This window comes from Nelumbo nucifera, chromosome 3 (assembly GCF_055504915.1).
Source record: "Nelumbo nucifera cultivar China Antique chromosome 3, China Antique-T2T, whole genome shotgun sequence".
Classification (NCBI taxonomy): Eukaryota; Viridiplantae; Streptophyta; class Magnoliopsida; order Proteales; family Nelumbonaceae; genus Nelumbo; species Nelumbo nucifera.
In genome coordinates, this window is record NC_142651.1 from 73,739,590 (window position 1) to 73,760,581 (window position 20,992).

The 20,992-nt window shown below is 39.8% G+C and overlaps 1 protein-coding gene across 1 annotated transcript in view; it reads right to left on the reverse strand.

Annotated features, from left to right (window-relative positions):
* Positions 1-20,992, reverse strand: part of LOC104585864 (O-fucosyltransferase family protein) — a 44,194-nt gene that overhangs the window by 7,129 nt on the left and 16,073 nt on the right. The gene's annotated exons all lie outside the window — the stretch shown is intronic.

Sequence of the window (20,992 nt, forward strand, 5' to 3'; positions counted from 1 at the left end):
TAAGATAACTAAGTTGTATTAAGCATCAAAAGGAAGATGTCTCTATCATTGTCTTTCTTGATTTTAACTTTGTAAACATAATAAGAGGTTAAAGTATAAAAAAGTATGAAGAAGAAGAAGAAGAAGACGATGAGAGAAGAGTAAGAAAGAAATCCAGTTTGAAGAGAGTCAAAAGTGTGAGGTGTCAGCATCTATTCCATACTTACAGCGATTGTTAAATACAATAAAATGATTAATTCACCCCTGGCTGCTCTCCCCTTATAAACTCATAAAGTCATTAGTAAATGAAATAAAAACAGAAAATTAACTACTCATTCTTCAATACTCCCCAAACTGAGCAAAGATGCTAGTCATGCCCAGATTTCTCAGAATACCATTCAGCTTTAGATTTTTCAAAATTCTTTACCAAACACATTCAGCAACTACTATTCTGTTTTCACAAATGGGAGCCAAACTTCACCAAACAAGATCTTCTCCCAAATAAAGTGGCAATCAACCTCAATATGCTCTGTCTTGTCATGCTGTACTGGGTTGATTGGTGCTATGCTTCAACTTGATTATCACAACACAGCACCAACAGATTATTAATCTATACTTATTAACTAATCCAGGAGTGATCATAACCATAGAACCTCACACACCAATGGAGTATTACTCTTCCATGAAATCAGATTTCCACCCTTGAAAGTGCAGTAACTAGAATCAACCTCCTATCGTCTACAGGCCCTGCTTAATCAGCACAAATATACACCTCTACCTTCATGTGACCATAACCTAAATAAAGTACTTATATCTAGATTTCATTTCAGGTAAGTGAGGACTCTCTACTGCTATGACATAAGTACTATGAGTTTGTCTAGTCTTTATTTAGTTAAATTTCAAGTTGCATAGACAGAAGTTCAATCATGAACACTTTTTATTACCGCATGCCATGTCTTATTTGAATAAAGTGGGAATCTCTAAAACCATTTACAAAAAAGTGACGAGTTATCACCCGCCAGTTTCCCAGCCCCAACCTCCATCTTGTGTCCTTTTATTTACAATTTTCTAGTTGATAAGATACTCTTTTGGTCTCACCTACTTCCCAGAAGATGTCACTATAATTCTATCTAGTCTTTTTGCTATCACTTGCAGGGTTTCAAAAATAAAAAGAAACTAAACCACCAAATTTGCAAGGGTTGATTTGATCATCCAACAAGATGTAATTTCTCTTCTAAGAGTCAAGTTTTCTAGACAACCTATCCAAACCAAATACATCCAGGGTTGCTTCCTAAAGGTAATCCTAGATGGCTCGTGGGCCAAGACAATATAGGGCATCCTAATTCCCAACATATCTCTCTTCTTCTATCCTATGTTAACACCTATTACCTACTAAATAGCACTTTCCCAACTTTATTCACAAATTTGAGATTCTTTGAAAGCATAAAAGTAGGAGTTAGATTCCCAACTTCCCTTTCGTCAACATCCTTATAAAAGATGATAATGTTATCTGCAAATTACAAATGAGAGACCACAATGTCATCCATCAACACCCTCATACCTCTTATTAAGCCACAATTGTCTGTTCTAAAGTAGGCTAATGAATTCAGCTACTAGAATAAGGAGGAGTGGAGATAGAGGGTCACTTTGTCCAAGTCCTTTCTCAGCAAGGAAGAAACCTTTTTCTGAACCATTGACCAAAATTAAGTAATGGAAGGAGTCTGCACACCCTTTGATCCAACTCCTTCACTTTTCCCCAAACTCATTCATTTCTAACATGATTTCCAAAAAAGACCAATATACTAGGTTGTGGCTTTCTCCAAATCCAACTTACATGCCCAGCCTTTTCTCTCCCCAATTTATTCATCTCTTGGGCACACTCCAAGACACAATGGAGGTGAAGGCCATTTTGAGACCAAGTGAAAACACCTTAGCAATTATTTTATATAGGCCATCTATCATGCTTATTGGTCTAAAATCATTTCAATGGCTGGTTTCAGGTTTTTTTTTTTTTTTTTCAGAGGGGGATTAAGGTTATAAACCTTAATGATGATAAAGAGTTTTTTCTTTCCTCTTTCTTATCCTAGTCAAACAACTATAGTAGCCATCTAAGATCCAAATGAAACTTAAATTTGGGACTGCCATAGGATCTGGTTAAAAGACAACTAAGAAATTTCAGAAATTGCAACTTTTTCCTTGACATTTCTCCAGTTTCTCTTTCTAAAACCTGGCTGTTCTTCTTGGACCTTGTACCAAGACTTTTAAACCCCAACTCAATAAAAAAAAAAAACATAAAACCACCCTTTATATAACACTAACACAAAGAATTTCAGCCCAACATACCCCTTCAAACTCAAGTCTGAAATTTCAGACATTTCAAACCAGAACCTCAATCAAACCTAACTGGCTAAATCTAAACACTTCAAATCCTTTTCCAAAACACTGTACCATCCATAATCCCCAACCAAATCCTTTCAATTTCAAAAACCAGAAAGCTATCCAGCTGAACTTTCATTTTAAATATTATATTAGAGCCTCTTAATCTATTCAGTTCTACCCCTATAGAATGCCAATATATATTACCCAGATATGGCTGGGACATGGATCCAAAATATTTCAGATGTGGAATTTACATTAAAAATTGAAATATCTGACACAATAAAGCACCCTTATACAGGTATCACTTGGAAGATTGATGTAGCAGTCATAGGTTTAGTACGAAACCTATTCAGGAAAAAGAAAAGAAAAAGAACAGAGGAGAAAAAGAACAGATGGAGAAGAGAAGGAATGAGAGAGAGAGAGATAGAGAGAGGAAATGAATAGGTTCTGCCGCCCCCCTCATTGGCTTTCATATATGACTTAATAGCAAAATGTACAATGACAAAAATACCTCTGTTGACTGTGACAGAGAAAAACAAAAACAGAAGTCTGAAACAATCACAAATAAAGATGGGGAGCATATAACTGCATATAAAAACATATAAAAAACAAGTGTCCCTATCAACGTCTCTACACTCCCCCTCAAGTTGGGAGTAGATTTTGAGCATTCCCAACTTACGTAAATCTATCTCCATTCTGACTTTAGTGACTGCCTTGGTGAAGAGGTCCGCAAGCTGCACATCAGAGGCAATATATGGCAAGCATACTTCTTGAGAGGCAACCCTCTCCCTAATAAAGCAATGATCCACCCCAATATGTTTTGTCTTCTCATGCTGTATTGGGTTATAGGCAATATTAATGACAGTTTGATTGCCACAATACAACATTAAAGGCTTCTCATGTTCAATTTCAAACTCTTCAAGTAAGGATCTCAACCAAAGTACTTCTACCACTCCATGAGCCATGGATCTGTATTCTGCTTCAGCACTTGAACGAGAAACTACAATTTGTTTCTTACTCCACCATGAAACCAAATTTCCTCCAACAAAGGCACAGTACCCGGAGGTAGACCTCTTGTCATCTACATATCCTACCCAATCCGCATCAGTGTACACCTCAATCTTCATATAACCATTATGTTTGAGATATACTAGAATTCTCTCAACAACCAACAAATGGGTGGTTCTTGGAGAATGTATGTACTAACTAACAACACTGACAACATAAGAAATGTTAGGCCGAGTCAGACAAAGATACAAAAGTTTCCCTACCAGCCGTTAATACATGGTCTTGTCATCAAGAGGCTCTTATGATTCAATTCAATGGGAGCATCTACAAGTTTAATCCCCAATTTTCCTGTTTCCTCCAAAAGGTCAAGGACATATTTCCTCTGAGAGACGAAAATACCATGTTTAGATCTAACCACCTCAATTCCTAGAAAATACCGGAGATGACCTAAATCTTTCACCTCAAACTCTTTATGAAGTAATTGTTTGAGGGAATTAATCTCATCAACATCATTGCTTGTTACCACAATATCATCCACATATACAGTAAGAAGTGTCAAGGAACTACTTCTCTTGATAAAAAGTGTATGGTCTGAGTAGGCCTGTGCATAGCCAAATTTCTCTAAAGCAAGTCTAAACCTATCAAACCAAGCTCTTGGAAATTGCTTTAAACCATACAATGCTTTCTTGAGTCTACAGACTTTCTTCCTGTAAGTCAGCATCGAGGAAGGCATTCTTGACATCCATTTGGAACATAGGCCATGAAAAATTTGCAGCCAAGGACTGATCAGTTGTAAAACAAAGGCTGATCAGTTGTCAAACAACTGAAGCAAAGTATTAGGAGTCAGCAATTTACTGTCCCTACAGTTGATCCACCTACAACTGTAGGCATGGAAAAAGCTGTTATACAACCAGCTGCCCATCAATACGAAAGGCCACTTCGCGAGGCTCAAACCTTGCAGGAGAAATCCCCAACTGGGGGGAAATGCTTACAAAGAAACATGAAAATAAAACTTGTATTTACAAAACAAGAAATAGGGACACAACCCCCTACATTCCAAAATTCATCAACAACAGCATCAAGACATCGATACAAATACCCCAAAAAGCAAGAAGCAAGAGGAAATAACTCTCCACGAACTTCAAAAGTAAGGCTAATGCAAAACCAGAAAAAAATACACAAGAAAAAATGCCTCGTCCAACTAGTAGACAACCTCTTCCCGTGACAACCAGTTTCAGAGAGCAAGGCATCCAATTTTTCATCCTCTATTAACCAATTGAATATGGGCCTCAATGGAGGATGTAGGCTAATAGTCTCTTCAAAAAAGTAGGAAGTAGACCCATCACCAAACCAGGCAAACCAGTAATGGCACATACATCTTCCAAGGTAATAGAAAACTCCTCCAAGTAGTAACAAATGTATGGCTGTGGGAGGACCACCTGGAGGCCAACAACCTGATTAACTCCACATTCTTATTACAACCAAAGACAACTATCTCAATAATCTGCCATAGCCCAACAGACCTTAATCTACTAACAAAAATAGGATCAGTGAGCATAAGATTACACCAACTCGCCAATTGCTTGCAAGAGGAATCATAAGATCTCCACATAAAATTTAGGAAATGCTGCTTTGCCAACTTCAAATCTAGAAAACTGATAATTGTATTAGGAGGAACAAAGTCATAAGGTAACTCACAGCCAGGTTCCACCACTACTTGATGGGGAATATATTTGTATAGAGGGTTCAACGTCTCTGCATTTGCACAAGACCTTGCCCCATCCAATGTACTAATTACCATGACAACATCCAAAGAAGAGATGCCAGACCCCAAAATGTCATTAAAAAGAAGAAATTTAGGAGAGTGAACCATTTTCACAAAGAAATAGGGAATGAACCCCAAAAGTATGCACAAGCAAGAAAACAAAGAGCAATAGGAAAACCATAGTTTTCAAGGCGCCAAGGCAAGGCTAGGCGACTGGGGGGCGCCTAGGCGATGGATTTTTTATGTTAAAAACATAGATCCTAGGGTAGTTCCCTAGGTACCATAACCATATTTCTTTAATAATTATTCAAGATTTTCATAAGAAAAGTATAAATTTCATATTAAAGTATAGAAAATCAACATATTCATGAGAAGAAAAGGAAGAAGGAAAATAAAATTCAAAAAATATAGGGGCTGAACCCTTAATTTCATTATAGGAAAAGAAGAAAATAAAAAGTATTGATAGTAGTAGTAGTAGTAGTAGAAGAAGAACAAGAACAAGAACAAGAAGAAGTAGAAGAAGAATATATGGAAGAGGAAAATGTGCTGATTAGATAAAATTTTTAGTTCTTCCTTACTTATTGGTTCAGGTTTTTAAGTCTTTGAGGGTTCAATACAGCATTTAGCAATGTTTGTGTTGATTAAACCATAATAAATAAGAAAATAATAAAAAGAAATTGGTATATAAACACACAAAATGATTATTTTAGCTTAATAATGTCTATTTTATAATTATAATCTCAAAAAAGAATGAATAAAAAAGTATATTATAGTAGGAAGTAGAAAACTGTTAGGTGATTAGGCGAGGCGAGCCTCAAAGGGCGCCTTGTCGCCTAGGCATCGCCTTGACAACTATGGAGGAAAACAAAGCCACAATATACAGTTAAGACTTAGAGAATTGATAAAGAAGACCCTCAACAAACATTGCACCCTATATAATTGTTACAAAGGCGAAAACATTGCACTACACATCAATTTGCAAAAAACTTTTTTTTTATCAATAACAAAAACTTTTATTAACAAAGGAGAAGGAAGAAAATACAATAGGAGGGGGGTAAAAACCCTTACCCCACCCTAAAAGTAAAACTTCATATTACAACACAGCCCAAAAGAAACCAGCTCTTCCCACCCCTTGAGTAAGCTGGTAGATTTTCTTTTATTCATTCGAGAATTTCCACAAACTAACATCTTCCTTTTGCAGTCAGTTAATAGTCAATCTAGAGTCACCCTCCACCAGCAACTTCCTAATATTCAGCTGTTTGGCTCTTTTTATTCCTTCTAATACTGCTGAAATTTCATCTCTCAGAGAATCCCCCCAACCTATAGGTCCTGAAAACATGGCCAAAACTCGACCTTCTTCAGCCCTGAAAACTCCACCTATACCTAAAGGGCCTGGGTTTCCTTCGCTGCTGCCATCAAGGTTCAATTTAGTGAACCCCAAAGTTGGAGGAGACCAAGTTGGAACAGGGGAATTAATCAACCGAGCGGACCAGGCAACTTCTTTCCAATTTCTAATGATATCTCTTGTTAAGAATCCTTGAAATAGCTTCATAGACTTGACCCAGTGGATCACCCTAACATAGATTAAGCCTGTTAAAATAATGTTAGAATAATTTAGTTGCTGATGTTAGGGCCTGTTTGGATAATTAAAGTGTTTTTTATTTCGTTTTTCTTTCTGTTATGTCTGTTATTGTACTCAGGGGCACAAGGGTCTTTTTCCTTGTTATTTTTGCCGCCCTATATATATTAAAATAAAGGCTGGCGCCGCCAGCACTGTTACATTGCAAAACCCTTCTTTCTTCCCTCCTCTCTTCTCTTCTCTTCTTCTCCTCTTCTCTTCTCTTCTTTTCCTCTTATTTCTGGCCGGCCATACTATCAAGATGGTATCAGAGTGGGAATACTGATTAAAGAGAGCAGATCGAACAACCTTACTGAGAGAACAGATCGAACAGACTAGCAGAACCTGGGCGGAACAGAAATCTGATTCGGGACTGAAAAAACAGCTACAACTGGTACAGTTCACCCTGTTTTTCTCTTCTTTACCCTCCTTGGTCATGTGCCGAGTGGAAACCCTATGAGTCTGGGCGGCTGAATGCTGTTGAATCTGTGTACCCCCTGTTTTTTTTGGATCGTGTGATCTTGTTCATGTGTTAAGACAACTGTAGGTCAAGGATGACCTGTCTTCTCAATGGTTTGATTTGACTATAAGTAAGAAGGATCTTTCCTGCTGATTAGTGGCTGTTAGACATTCTAGAATTCTGGTAGGTTGGGACTATTAAAACTATACAGGTCTAAAATCTGCCGAATAGTACCACTGTTTTGTCTGGAATTTGGTACTGTTTGTGCTCAACCTGGTTGTTAAACCCAAGTGTGTGGGTGTGAACTGAGTGGAGCATTGTTTTGTGGAGTAAGGAGGGGTCCTAAGTCCGGTGTTTGGGACTGATTTACTGTTTGACCATGTCGACTGAGAATTCTGCTACTTCAGAGATTTCAGGGAGCCACAATGGAGTGAGTGGGGGAATGGATATGAGCTTTCCCATGGCTGTTATTCCCTTTGATGGTCTGAATTACCTTGAGTGGTCTAGGGGAATAAAACTCTACATCACTGCTAGGGGGAAAATAGGATACATCAATGGGAGAGTGAAGGAACCGAAGTATGGAAGTGCTGAGAATGATAGGTGGAACCAAGAGAACAGTATGGTAATGTCTTGGCTCTTGGTTTCAATGCTGCCACAAGTAAGGAAGACTTTTATGTGGGCTGAAACTGCTTGTGAGATATGGGAACAAGCGAAGTCCACCTATTCAGAGCAGAGACACTATGCCAAGATATATCAACTATAAGCTGAATCCTCTACTTGCAAGCAGGGGGAGAGGAGTCTCTCGATGTACTATTCTGATTTGACATCAATATGGAAAGAACTTGATCACTATCAGAATGTGAATTGGAAGTGTGATGAAGATGCAAAGGCCTATAAGTCACTTGTATCTCAGCAACGAGTGTTTGCCTTCCTCCTAGGGTTGAATCCGTCATATGAGTCCATCAGGGTGCAGATCTTGGGTAGTAAAGACTTGCCATCAGTTCAGGAGGTGTATGCCTTGGTGCAGTCAGAAGAAAGCAGAAGAAGTGTGATGAATGGTGTAGAAGGGGAGTCAGTTGCCCTAGCTGTCCGGGGAAATTCAGATACAAATGTCGGAGGTGGTTTTAAAAAGGGTGACACTTAGAAAAAATCAGATGATAAGAGCAAGCTTTGGTGCACTCACTTCCAGAAGACACGACACACGAAAGATACATGTTGGGATCTCCATGGAAAACCTAAATGGGCACAGGATTTGGGTAAGAAGTCAGCACCTGATCAGGGCAAGAAACCAGGCCAATAGAATCAAAAAAGGTATAACTCAGCTAATATGGCATCAACAGAGACTAGTCCTTCAGTAACTCAGGAGAGACATCCCAGTTTTGACCCTAAGGAAGATATTATCAACTCCTTCCATGAACATTTGGAATTGTATGGTAGGACTCTCCGCCAGATGGATTCTGGGCCTACTCCTTCTACCTCGTTTGCGTCTACATCAGGTAATGCCACAGCCTTCCATGTGTCATCTCATACTACTGATTCTCCTTGGATTATTGACTCCAGAGCCTCAAATCACATGACCGGTAAGTCTAATTTGTTTCAGACATATAACCTTCTCTCTGGGAGAGATAAGGTAAGACTGACTGATGGTTCTTTTTCTACCATAGCTGGCCGAGGCACCATACCTCTCCCACTTGGCCTTACTCTTCCTAATGTACTGCACGTTCCGAAATTACCTATTAATTTGCTATCTATTAGTAGTCTGACTCACTCCTTGAACTGCTCAGTCACTTTTTTTCTGTCTTCATGTGTGTTTCAGGATTTGACCTCGGGGAAGACGATTGGTAGAGGAAGCATGGTGGATGGTCTCTACGTGTTGGAGAATAATGCTGGTCTAGTGGCGACAGAGTCCACGAGTTCGTCAAGTGAGAGTCAAGCCTATTTATGGCATAGTCGTTTAGGCCATCTTTCTTTTGAGTCGTTAAAAGTTATGTTCCCAAAGTTGTTTGAGTCCTTGTCAGTGAGTCAGTTACAGTGTCAAACTTGTCAGTTGAGTAAGCATTGTAGAAGTTCTTTACCTTTACGAAATAAAAGATCTGAATTTCCATTTCATATTGTTTATTCTAATGTTTGGGGCCCTGTTACTCTACCTACTGAGGCTGGCTATAAGTACTTTGTTACTTTGATTGATGATTATTCTAGATACACTTGGGTTTACCCTATGCGATCTCGAGATAAAGTGCCATAAATTGTGAAAGATTTTCAACGCATGGTGTTCACTCAGTTCCAAACGGAAATCCATATCTTCCAGTTGGACAATGCAAAGGAATATTTCCATAGTGATCTCACGAAGTTTCTCGCTTCGAGTGGGTCACTTCAGCGAAGCTCTTGTGCCAGGACACCCCAACAAAATGGTGTGGCTGAATGGAAGAACCGTCACCTTCTCGAAGTTGCTCATGGCTTGTTGATTCATATGAATGTGCCAAAACAGTTCTGGATGGATGCAGTCTTGTGTGTGACATATATCATCAATCGCATGCCCTCTTGGCTACTAGAGTATAAGGCCCCACATCAGCTCTTGTTCCCTACAGCCCTGCTGTCCACCATTCCGATGCATGTTTTTGGGTGTCGTTGTTTTGTCCATAACCTGTCCCCTACTCGTGGTAAGCTTGGTCCTCGGGCTATTCCCTGTGTTTTTCTTGGTTACCCTTTATCTCAAAAGGGGTATCGTTGCTATGATCCCATTGCTCGCAAGTACTATGTTTCCATTGATGTCTCATTCTTTGAGAATCAACCTTTTTTTCTCGGTTTCTCCTCAGGGGGAGAGTAGGGTTGAGGAGAAGCAGGCGACGACTCAAATTCAACTACCTCCTTTACCCGATTCTCCTCCATTCCAGGTTTTTCATCGTCGCCATAAGAGCCAGCAGAGTTCAAGAGCCGTGGAGCCTGACACTATGCAACCAACATCATCGGATTCACCCGAGGCAGATCCGTCTCATCAACCAGGTACACTTGCTCCCATTGATATATCTGCTCCTTTAAATGTTGATTCACCTGTCACCAATGATCTTAATATTCCTATTGCTAAGAGAAAGGGTGTTAGGTCTTGTACCACTAATCGTCCTATCTCTAATTTTGTGTCCTATGAGCATGTTTCGCCTTCGTACCATGCCTTTCTCTCTTCTGTGGATAGTGTCCCCGTTCCTAAGACTGTGGCAGAAGCCTTGTCAAAACCTGAATGGACAGATGCAATGCAGGAAGAAATTGATGCCTTACACAAAAATGGCACTTGGGAGTTGGTAGACCTTCCTGAAGGGAAGGAACCAGTGGGATGCAAGTGGGTGTTCACAGTGAAACATAAGGCTGATGAAACTGTTGAAAGGTACAAGGCTAGACTGGTAGCAAGAGGCTTCACACAGGTATATGGAGTGGACTATGTAGAGACTTTTGCTCCAGTAGCCAAGATGAACTCTATCAGGATTCTTCTTTCCTTGGCAACAAATCTTGACTGGGATCTTCACCAATTGGACATCAAAAATGCCTTCTTTAATGGTGACTTGGAAGAGGAAGTGTACATGACCCAACCCCCAGGGTTCTGTGCCAAAGGCAGTGAACAAAAGGTGTGCAAGTTAAAAAAATCCCTATATGGGTTGAAACAATCACCTCGGGCTTGGTTTAGTAAGTTCCATTTAGCAGTTCAACAGATGGGGTTCAAACAATGCCAATCAGATCATACTCTGTTTGTGAAAAGAGGTGAAGGTAAAATTGCAGCTCTTATTGTGTATGTGGATAACATAGTGACCACAGGAGATTGGGAGGTTGAAATCCAGAGACTGAAAAAATTCTTAGCCACAAAATTTGAGGTGAAGGATCTAGGCCCCTTACGATACTTTTTTGGAATTGAAGTTGCCCGCTCTCACAAGGGCATCTTTATTTCCCAACGGAAGTATGTATTAGATCTACTAGAAGATACAGGCAAGTTGGGGGTAAAACCATTTGATTCACCTATTGAACCTAATCACCATCTGGGAGACAGTCAGGGAGAGCTTTTGAAAGATGTAAAGATGTTCCAGAGACTCGTGGGGAGACTTTTGTATTTGTCTATGACCAGGCCTGATATTGCCTATGCAGTGGGTGTCCTTAGTCAATTCATGCACAGCCCTAGGACAACTCACTTTGAGGCTGCAGAGAGGATCTTGAGATATCTCAAGAAGTTTCCTGGAGCTGGTTTGTTGTTCTAGAAACACAGTCACTTAAAAGTGGAAGTATATACTGATGCAGATTGGGCAGGAGCAGTCAATGACCGAAAGTCTACCAGTGGGTGTTGTGCCTTTGTAGGAGGAAACCTTGTCACATGGAGAAGCAAAAAACAAAGTGTGGTGGCTAGATCCAGTGCTGAAGCAGAGTATAGAGCGATGGCTCATGGGGTTGCGGAAATCATGTGGATAAGAAATCTGTTAGGTGAACTGGGTTTCGTAGTAAGCAATCCTATGTCACTCTACTGTGACAATAAAGTTGCCATCAATATTGCTGCTAATCTAGTTCTGCATGACAGGACGAAACACATTGAAGTGGACAATCATTTTATTAGAGAGAAACTTGAAAGTAGAGAAGTGTGTACACCATATGTCAGCTCAGAAGAACAACTTGCAAATATCTTCACCAAAGGTCTCCATCATGTGCGGCACAAAGATTTGTGTGACAAGTTGGGTATGATTGACATCTATGCTCCAACTTGAGGGGGAGTGTTAAAATAATGCTAGAATAATTTAGTTGCTGATGTTAGGGCTTGTTTGGCTAATTAAAGTGTTTTTTTATTTCGTTTTTCTTTTTGTTATGTCTGTTATTGTACTCAGGGGCACAAGGGCCTTTTCCCTTGTTATTTCTGCCGCCCTATATATATTAAAATAAAGGTTGGCGCCGCCAACACTGTTACATTGCAAAACCCTTCTTTCTTCCCTCCTCTCTTCTCTTCTCTTCTTCTCCTCTTCTTTTCTCTTCTCTTCCTCTTATTTCTAGCTGGCCATATTGTCAAGAAAGTCAATGGATGACTTCTTTGTTCTTTTCTTTTTGATGGAAAGTACGTTGGTTCCTTTCCTCCCATACTGTCCAGCATACAACTGCTCTTACACATCTCCACAAGATTTTACCTCTCTTTTTTAAACCCCTCACTGAAGTAGAAATAAACAAGCTTTGCACACTTGGAGGGGTGGGCCACCTGCAACCAAAGAGAGAGAAAAACCAACACCAGAATTTTGAAACAAAAGGACAGGAAACTAATAAGTGGTATCAGCTCTCACCATTTTTCTTACATAAGATGCACCAGTGCGGGGATAAACACCAACTTGGCCTTTTCTTTTGAAGTATATCACAAGTGTTACACTTTCCTAGGATAGCCAATTGGGAATGGGTTAATTCCTTGAAAAAAGAAGAGCAATAAAAGATACCCGAAGGAGTAAGAGACCAAATCCTACTGTCTAGTCTAGAGGGATCAACAACCACCTCCTCCAGAATCTTAAGCAAATTAGAAATGGAATCAAATTCAGAGTCTCTAAGAGCCCTTCGAAAGCCCAGGTTCCAATCAGGGGCAGAATTAGAAAAGATTAGGAAGGTAGCAATAGGCACATTTTTAAACCTTGAGAGAGAGAACAAAGAGGGAAACTGCTCTTTCAAAGGTGTCACCCACCCAAATATGTTCCTAAAATCTTACAGAATTACCAGAGCAAAGGTTGTACCTGATAAAAGGAAGGAAGGAAGGAAGAATAGCATGAATAGACTTCCAAGGAGAAGCTCTTGTGGCCCTAGATGAAACACCCGTGTCCCAACCATCTACCTCTTGCCCATGTATACTTAGGATAATTTTAGCCCATAGGTTATCCCTTTCCTTTGTTAGTCTCCATAACCATTTCCCCAACAGAGCTTCATTCTTCTTCTACAAGTTACCCAAGCCAAGACTGCCATCATCTTTAGCTCTAATGACAAGAGCCCACCTAACTCTATGATCCCTTTTCTCCTCTCCAGGTTCCCATAGGAAATCTCTCATAAGTTTCTCCAGCACCCTACACACTCCCTCGGGAATTTTAAACACAAACAGAAAGTAGATAGGGAGGTTCACCAAAGTAGCTTTAATCAAGGTTATTCTACCACCCAAAGACAGGTAGTTTTTCTTCCATGAAGCAAGCCTACTTGTGAACTTCTCAATCACCGAATTCCAAAAGCCCTTTTTGCTAGGATTATCCCCTAAAGGAAGCCCCAAATACTTCATTGGCCACTAAATAATATCGTATCCCAATACTTGGGCCCTTTCTTCCACCTCTCCAGCACTCATATTAATGCCAATCACACAACTCTTATCAAGGTTGACTTTGGGGTTGGTCACTTTTTCAAACACATTAATCACCCGTTTTAAGTTTCTAACCCACCTAATCTCATCCCCTCCACAAAATAGAATTGTGTCATCCACAAACTATAAATCAATGACTGGAACCCCGTCCCTCCCAACTCTCCAGCCACTTACCAAACCTCTAGAATCTGCCCCCTCAATAATCCTCCCCAAAACTTCAGCAATGGGTAAATAGAAAAGGGGAAAGGGGGTCCCCTTGCCTAATAGCCCTAGTAGCTGGAAAATGGTCTACCACCCTACCATTCACCAGAATGGAATAGTGGCAAGCCCTAATACACCCTTTTATCCACTTACACCACCTCTGCCCAAACCCAAAAGACCCTAGGACTTCCAACAACACAAACCAATCAACCAAGTCATAAGCCTTTTCTAGATCTAGTTTACACACCAGCCCTTTCTTCCCATTTCTTTTTAGATCTTCCACACTATCGTTTGCTATTAAGATTTGATCCACAATTTGTCTGTTCTTCACAAATGCGCCTTGGTTAGGGGAGATGATTATGGGGAGAACCTCTTCAATTCTACACGAGAGAACCTTAGCAATAATTTTGCAGAGGCTATTGACCAAACTGATGGCTCTGAACTCCTTAGGGTGACAACTGACAAGCTCCCTCCTTTTTTGGAATTGAGGCAATAAAAGTAGAGTTCAGAACTGAGTTAATCACCCTTCTTTCAAAGAATTCTGAGAACACAATCTGGATGTCATCCTTAATTATCTCCCAGTAGTCTCCATAAAAAGCCATCGTGAAACCATCAGGTCCTGGGGCTTTAGCTCTATCCATAGAGAAAATGGCATCCCTTATTTCTTCCAATTCAAACTCCCTTTCCCACCCATTCCATCAGCTCTTCAAGGAGCCAAGGCCAATCCAATCCTTCAATCCTTAATCTCTCATTCAGAGGTCTCCTAAAAATAGATTTGAATGATTCACAAAAGCCCCTGCAATCTTGTTTTATTGGGTTAAAGTTATACCATCAACCACCAACTTAGAAATGGAGTTCTTCCTTCTACCATTAGCTATAGCATGGAAAAATTTTGTGTTCCTGTCTCCTTCCTTCACCCATCTGTGTTTGGACTTTTGCTTCCAACTGATCTCTTCTTTAAACAGAAGATCCTCCAAATTATTCCTCAACTCTTTATCCCTTTCGCCAAGGCAGCCTTGTTCTTCCTTTGCATCTAAATCCTCTATCTAGTTAATCAACTGCTGCTTCCTTTCTTCTAATCTCCCAAAGTGATGAGTATTCCACTCTTTGATTTTAACTTTAAGCTCTTTTAATTTCCAATCGAATTTCATATCTGCCCAATTAACCTTCGAGTTACTTTCGTTCCACCACTTCTTCACATTCTCCTTAAAATCCGGATGAAGCAACTACATATTCTCAAATCTAAATGGGGAGGGTCCTCTATTTCCAAAATCAGACTTGCAAAGTAAGATTGACCAATGATCAGAAGTAACTCTCGATAAAGTCCTTGACACCATGTCACCCCAATGCTACTCCCAATCTATAGTAAAAAGGAATCTGTCTAATTTGGAGAAAATTGGATCAGCTTAGAGATTTGACCATGTGAATCTATTATGTAGGAGGTCAAGCTCCTTGACTTCAAAAACATTAATAAACTCATTAAACTTCCTCATACTGGTTGTACTCCTTTGCCACATCTTATTGCACTCTTCGCTGAATCTAATCACATTGATATCCCCTCCTAGACACCAAGGCCCATCCCACAAACCTCTAATGTCTTCCAGTTCTTCCCACAATTCATTCCTTTGTCTATAACCAGTGGGGCCATAAACATTAGTTAAGACCCAATCAAATCCATTTCCCACTTGCTTGAATTTGACAGACACTGAGAACCTTCCGATTAATTCTTCAACTCCCTCTACAACTTCATTCTTCCACATTGTGACTAAACCTCCAGATGAGCCCCATGAAGGGTTCATAACCTAGCTAAGGCCATTTGCTCTCCACACACTTCTAGCCCATCTCTTATCAAAAGTCATAAAAGCTTAGATTCCTGAATTAAGAAGATATCTGGGTTTTCATTCCTTAGGACCTCCTTTATTAGTGCTCTCTTCCTTACTTTCCCCAAGCCTCTCACATTCCAGCTCACAATCTTCATCACTCCAATAATAATCCACCCCCAGCCCTAAAATTTTCTCCTACACTTCTCCTTCCTTTCCCCTACCCTTCCACTCACTAAATTCTTTATCCCCTTCCACATCCTTTTTCAGCCTAACATGCATCAATCATACACATGGCACTTATCAAAAGCATCTCGTAAATAAGAAACTTCCTAAGTTACTAATGTTACATATCCCATTTAAACGGGAGTTATGATTTCAAATTGCCTCGCCAAAACCAACACTAAAATGCAAACCTCTTCCCAAACTGCCTTTGCCTAGGGAACTACCCTAGGATACGAGATTTTTACTTAAAAAAATCCATCGCCTACACGACTAGGTGCAAGGCGCCCCCTTGTCGCCTAGCCTCGCCTTGGCGCCTTGAAAACTATGGCTCCCATTAACAACCTCACAAAAACAAGTATGAAGGGGCTAATATTTCAAATAAATCTCCTTAGAACTTTGGGGGCTGATCTTTCTACAAATTCTTCAGACATTTGGAGGCTACTCTTTTAAATAAATCTCCTCAGAATTTTGGGGGTTGATCATTCTAAAAATTCTTCAATCTCCATAGAATTTTGGGGTTCTAAAAAATTCCTTAGACATTTTGAGGCTAATATTTCAAATAAATCTCCTAAGAATTTTGAGGGCTGATCTTTCCAAAAGTTCTTCAAATATTTGGGGCTAACCTCTCAAATAAATCTTAGAACTTCGGGGGGTGATTATTAAAAAAAATCTTTAGAAATTTGAAAGCTAACCTTTCAAATGCATCTGCTTAGAAGTTTGGGGGCTAATCTTTATAAAAATTCTTCAAAACTTTTGGGGGCTAATCTTTCATATAAATCTCCTCAAAATTTTAGGGCTGATTTTTTTTAAAATTCTTCAAACATTTGGGGGCTAATCTTTCAAATAAATCTCCTCAGAATTTCAAGGGCTGATCTTAATTTTGGGGGCTAATCTTTCAAACAAATTATCATCCAAAACCAAGTTGCTTTAGAATTCTGGGACCAATCTTTTGGAAAATTCTTCAATAAGCACATCAATTTTGGAAGTTTCACGCCCCAAAAAATGGGGGCTAATGACAAGTAATAAAGGTCAAATTGCTCAACCCAATTTTCTGCTTAACAAACAAACTCCTCTATTGTCAAGCAAAGGGTTAATGCAAGATAGTGAATATGTATTTAAGGGTAAAGAAGTAAAGCCTCACTTATATGCGTGGCAAAACCCAGAGAAAATAACAAAACAAAGGCCTCATGGCATAACAACATAACACGGAAGAAAAACCAAGTTGTTTTAGCCTTGTAAGTCATGAGCAAGTTCATGATGTTACCTTGCGAGCCAAATATGTGTATATGTCTCATGAGGGGTTCAAAGCCAAATATGCATTATGTCTTGTGAGACAAGTTAAATACTAATGAACCGGTGCCTGAGTGCGGCAGGGGTCATGCTAAAGGTGTCAGACGAGTGATCAATACCATAGGAAAACCACAACTGGCTGTACCTAGGTGTTGTACTGACAAGCATCACCTCCTAAGGAGACCCAAGATGTTCTAACAACCTTGTGGCCCTAAGAGACACGTGTCCCGAGCAGTGAAATTGACGAGATCTGTCTCCAGGCATTAATCGGGTTAAGGAATATTCTGGAATTCTTGTTTCATGCACGCAGTCTTGCTCCCTTACTCTTATAAATAGGGAGGTCGTCCTCTGCAAAGGGGATCTGATGTTCATACCACTCTAAGCTAAGTTTTGTGGTTATATCTTCCTCTCTCCATCCTTATCCCTGTTAGCTTACAAGCATAATAATCAAAACTAGAAAGTTTTGTGGACCAAAAAAGTATACCAAAGTTTGAGTAGACACTTTTTTTAGTTGACTTAGAGGAAATATCAATTTTTCTTCTTGTTGTTGTATTACAACTACTACTGGAACTTTATTAAGCAGTAGAAAAAGGAATAGCATCAAGCATGACCCAATCAGTGGGACAATCCATTCTTTGTGGAATATTGGAATGTTCAACCCCAACCATCTCCTCTGTCATTGTTTTCAACTGTAGAGAGACTGGGTCGAATGGGCCATAGTATATTTTCTTGTAGTATGTTATTTATTTATTTGTTAGCTAATGAGCCTATCTTTATGGGCCTGTTATTTCTTTTTTGTTAGTTCTCTTCATGTTACTGCCTAGCTGGCCGCCCACTTAAGGGCATACTTGTAATTAACCTAAGATTAAGTAAAAGGATTAGAGAAGGAAGGGAAGAGATATTCAAACTCTTCTTCTTCTTCCTCTTCTTTTCTCCATCTTCTTACTTTGTGCTGCTGTTCTCTATTTCTCTTCTTCTTTTCTCTCTAAATTTTACCAAGTTTATATCAGTTTTAGAGAACAGATTTACATCTTGGTATCAGAGCAGGTTTCTTCTTCCTTCTTTTCTTTTTTCTCTTTTCCCATACACCCTTCGATTAAGAGAGTGTACGGAGAGATAGGTTCTCTATAGTTCAGAGGACTTTTTACCTAGTTGGTTGAGGGTTTGGAGAGTTGAATTCTGGCCAGAAACTGCCAAGAAGTGATGTTGTACTGTTTCTACCCAAAACCCTAGTCAATTAGAGATGTTCGAAGTTATAGGTAAAAGTGAAGCTTTGGGTGTGGCGCTCTATGCTTGGGAGGTGCCTTTTGACTTCTAAAAGAGGGTGGTTCAGTTTTGGAAGAGATTGGGAAGCTCTGGTAGGAGCGGCTGCATCTTCTCTCTTTCTCCCCAACAGTCGGGCGCAGTGAAACCCTAGTTTTTCAAGCATCTAGGTATTGGTTTGACTTCAAGTAAGTTTATAAAGATCAAATTTCTGGTTTTTTATTTCCGTTTGATTAATGGAGCAATACGGAAGTGAGTTCAAGCAGGTGTCGGTTTCTGGGCTTGACTTGATAGATTCTATTTTGACTGGTGTGACCACAATTAAGCTAAATGGAACAAATTATCTTGCTTGGGCACAGTCTATAAGGATTTATGTCTGTAGTAGAGGAAAATTAGGATATCTCACAGGCAGTAAGGTGAAGCCCGAAGAGACAGACCCTGAATTTGAGAAATGGATGCAGGAGAACTATACATTCATAGGATGGTTGGTCAACTCTATGCAGTCCCATATAAGTCAACACTATCTCTACATGTCTTCGGCCAAGGAGATCTGGGACAATGTCACTGAAACCTATTCACAGAAGTTGAATGTGGCAAGAGCCTACAAGTTGAAAAGTGATGTGAAGAACTTGAGACAAGGGGAGAAGAGTGTGGCAATCTACTATTTTATGCTGAAATCTCTATGGCAGGAAATTGATGTTATGGAAACAGTTGTATGGGAGAGTATGAAGGATGTAGAAACTTTTAGGAAATTAGTGGAACGAAACAGGGTCTTTGAGTTTCTTACAGGACTCAACCTTGAGTTTGACATCATTAGGCAGAATATTCTGGCCAAGGATGAGGTAAATCTTGCCCAGGCATATGCTATGGTAAACAGTGAAGAGTGTAGGCGATAGGTTTAGTTACAGAGTCCACCTATGGAACACTTTGCACATGCTGGAATAAAGTCGAAGGGTCCAACTGAGAAGAAAGAGAATGTATGTGAATATTGCAAAACCGAGGCATACTAAGGACACTTGTTGTAGCTTCATCCTGATCACCTACCTGAGCGGTTTGAGAATAACAACAATTTTAAGAAGACTAGTCAGACAGGAAAGCCTAAGACAGCTAATGTTGCCACAGTACCCGAAGGAGGAAGTAAGGAGAGTGAAGTGAAGTCAACCATGGAACAATTGGCAGCAATGAAGGCAGACTTTGAAAAGTATGGAAGATTGTTAAATCACTTGGAAGCTACTATCTCTACATCTCACTCTTCAAGCAACACATCATCATCAATAGCATTTGCTCACTCAGGTATTCGTGCTTCTGCAAACCATGCTTCAGTTTCAGGTAATCATAAAATCCCTTGGGTCATTGATTTCGGTGCATCAAACCATATGACCAGCTTGTCTAATATTTTTTGTCCATACCTTGTTCTTGAAAAGAAGTGGTTCTCTGGTGACCTTTCTAATAGTTTATGTTGATGATATTGTGGTCACAGGTAATGACACCCAGGAGGTCAATAAACTCAAAAGGTTTCTTAACTCTGAATTTGAAATCAATGATTAAGGAGATCTCCGATATTTTTTGGGCGTTGAAGTTGCTAGATCTAAGGATGGTATCTTCATTTCTCAATGCAAGTATGTCCTTGACCTCCTTGTTGAGACTGGTAAACTTGGTGCTAAACCAGCCTCCACTCCTATTGATCCCAATCATAAGCTTTCTGCCACAGATGGTGAACTTTAATCTGATAGGGGAGTGTTTTAGAGACTATTTGGGAAGTTGTTATATCTCTGCATGACTCAATCGGACATTTCCTATGCAGTGAGTGTTATTAGTCAATTTATGCATTCTCCCAGAGATACTCATTTAGATGCTACAGAAAGAGTTTTGTGTTACTTGAAAGGTACTCCAGGGAAAGGCATTCTATTTGCCAAACATGGACACATGAAACTGGAAGAGTACAATGATGCTGATTGGGCAGGATGTATTGATGATAGGAGATCCACCTTGAATTATTGTGCTTTGGTGGCAAGGAACACTGTTTCATGGAGGAGTAAGAAACAGTATGTAGTTGTTAGATCCTCTACTGAAGCAGAATACAGGGCAATGGCACATGGTGTGTCAAAATTACTGTGGCTACGATCACTTTTAGAAGAATTGGGGGTTGACTATGAGAAGCCAATGATGCTCTACTGTGACAACCAAGCAACTATCAATATTGCACATAATCTTGTTCAACATGACAGAACTAAGCACATTGAGGTTGATAGACATTTTATACGGGAAAGAGTTTCCTCAAGAGAAGTTTGCTTGCCATTCATCACCTTAGAAGAACAGCTGGCTGATATTTTGACCAAGGGAGTTCCAAGAGGGAAGTTGATACACCATATAAGCAAGCTGGGCATGATTGACATCTATGCTCAGCTTGAGGGAGAGTGTAGAGAGGCAGGGCCGAATGGGCCCTAGTATCTTTTCTTGTAGTATGCTATTTATTTATTTGTTAGCTAATGGGCCTATCTTTATGGGCCTGTTATTTCTTTTTGGTTAGTTCTCTTCATGTTACTGCCTAGCTAGCCGCCCACTTAAGGGCATACTTGTAATTAACCTAAGATTGAAGTTTAGTAAAAGGATTAGAGAAGTGAGGGAAGAGATATTCGAACTC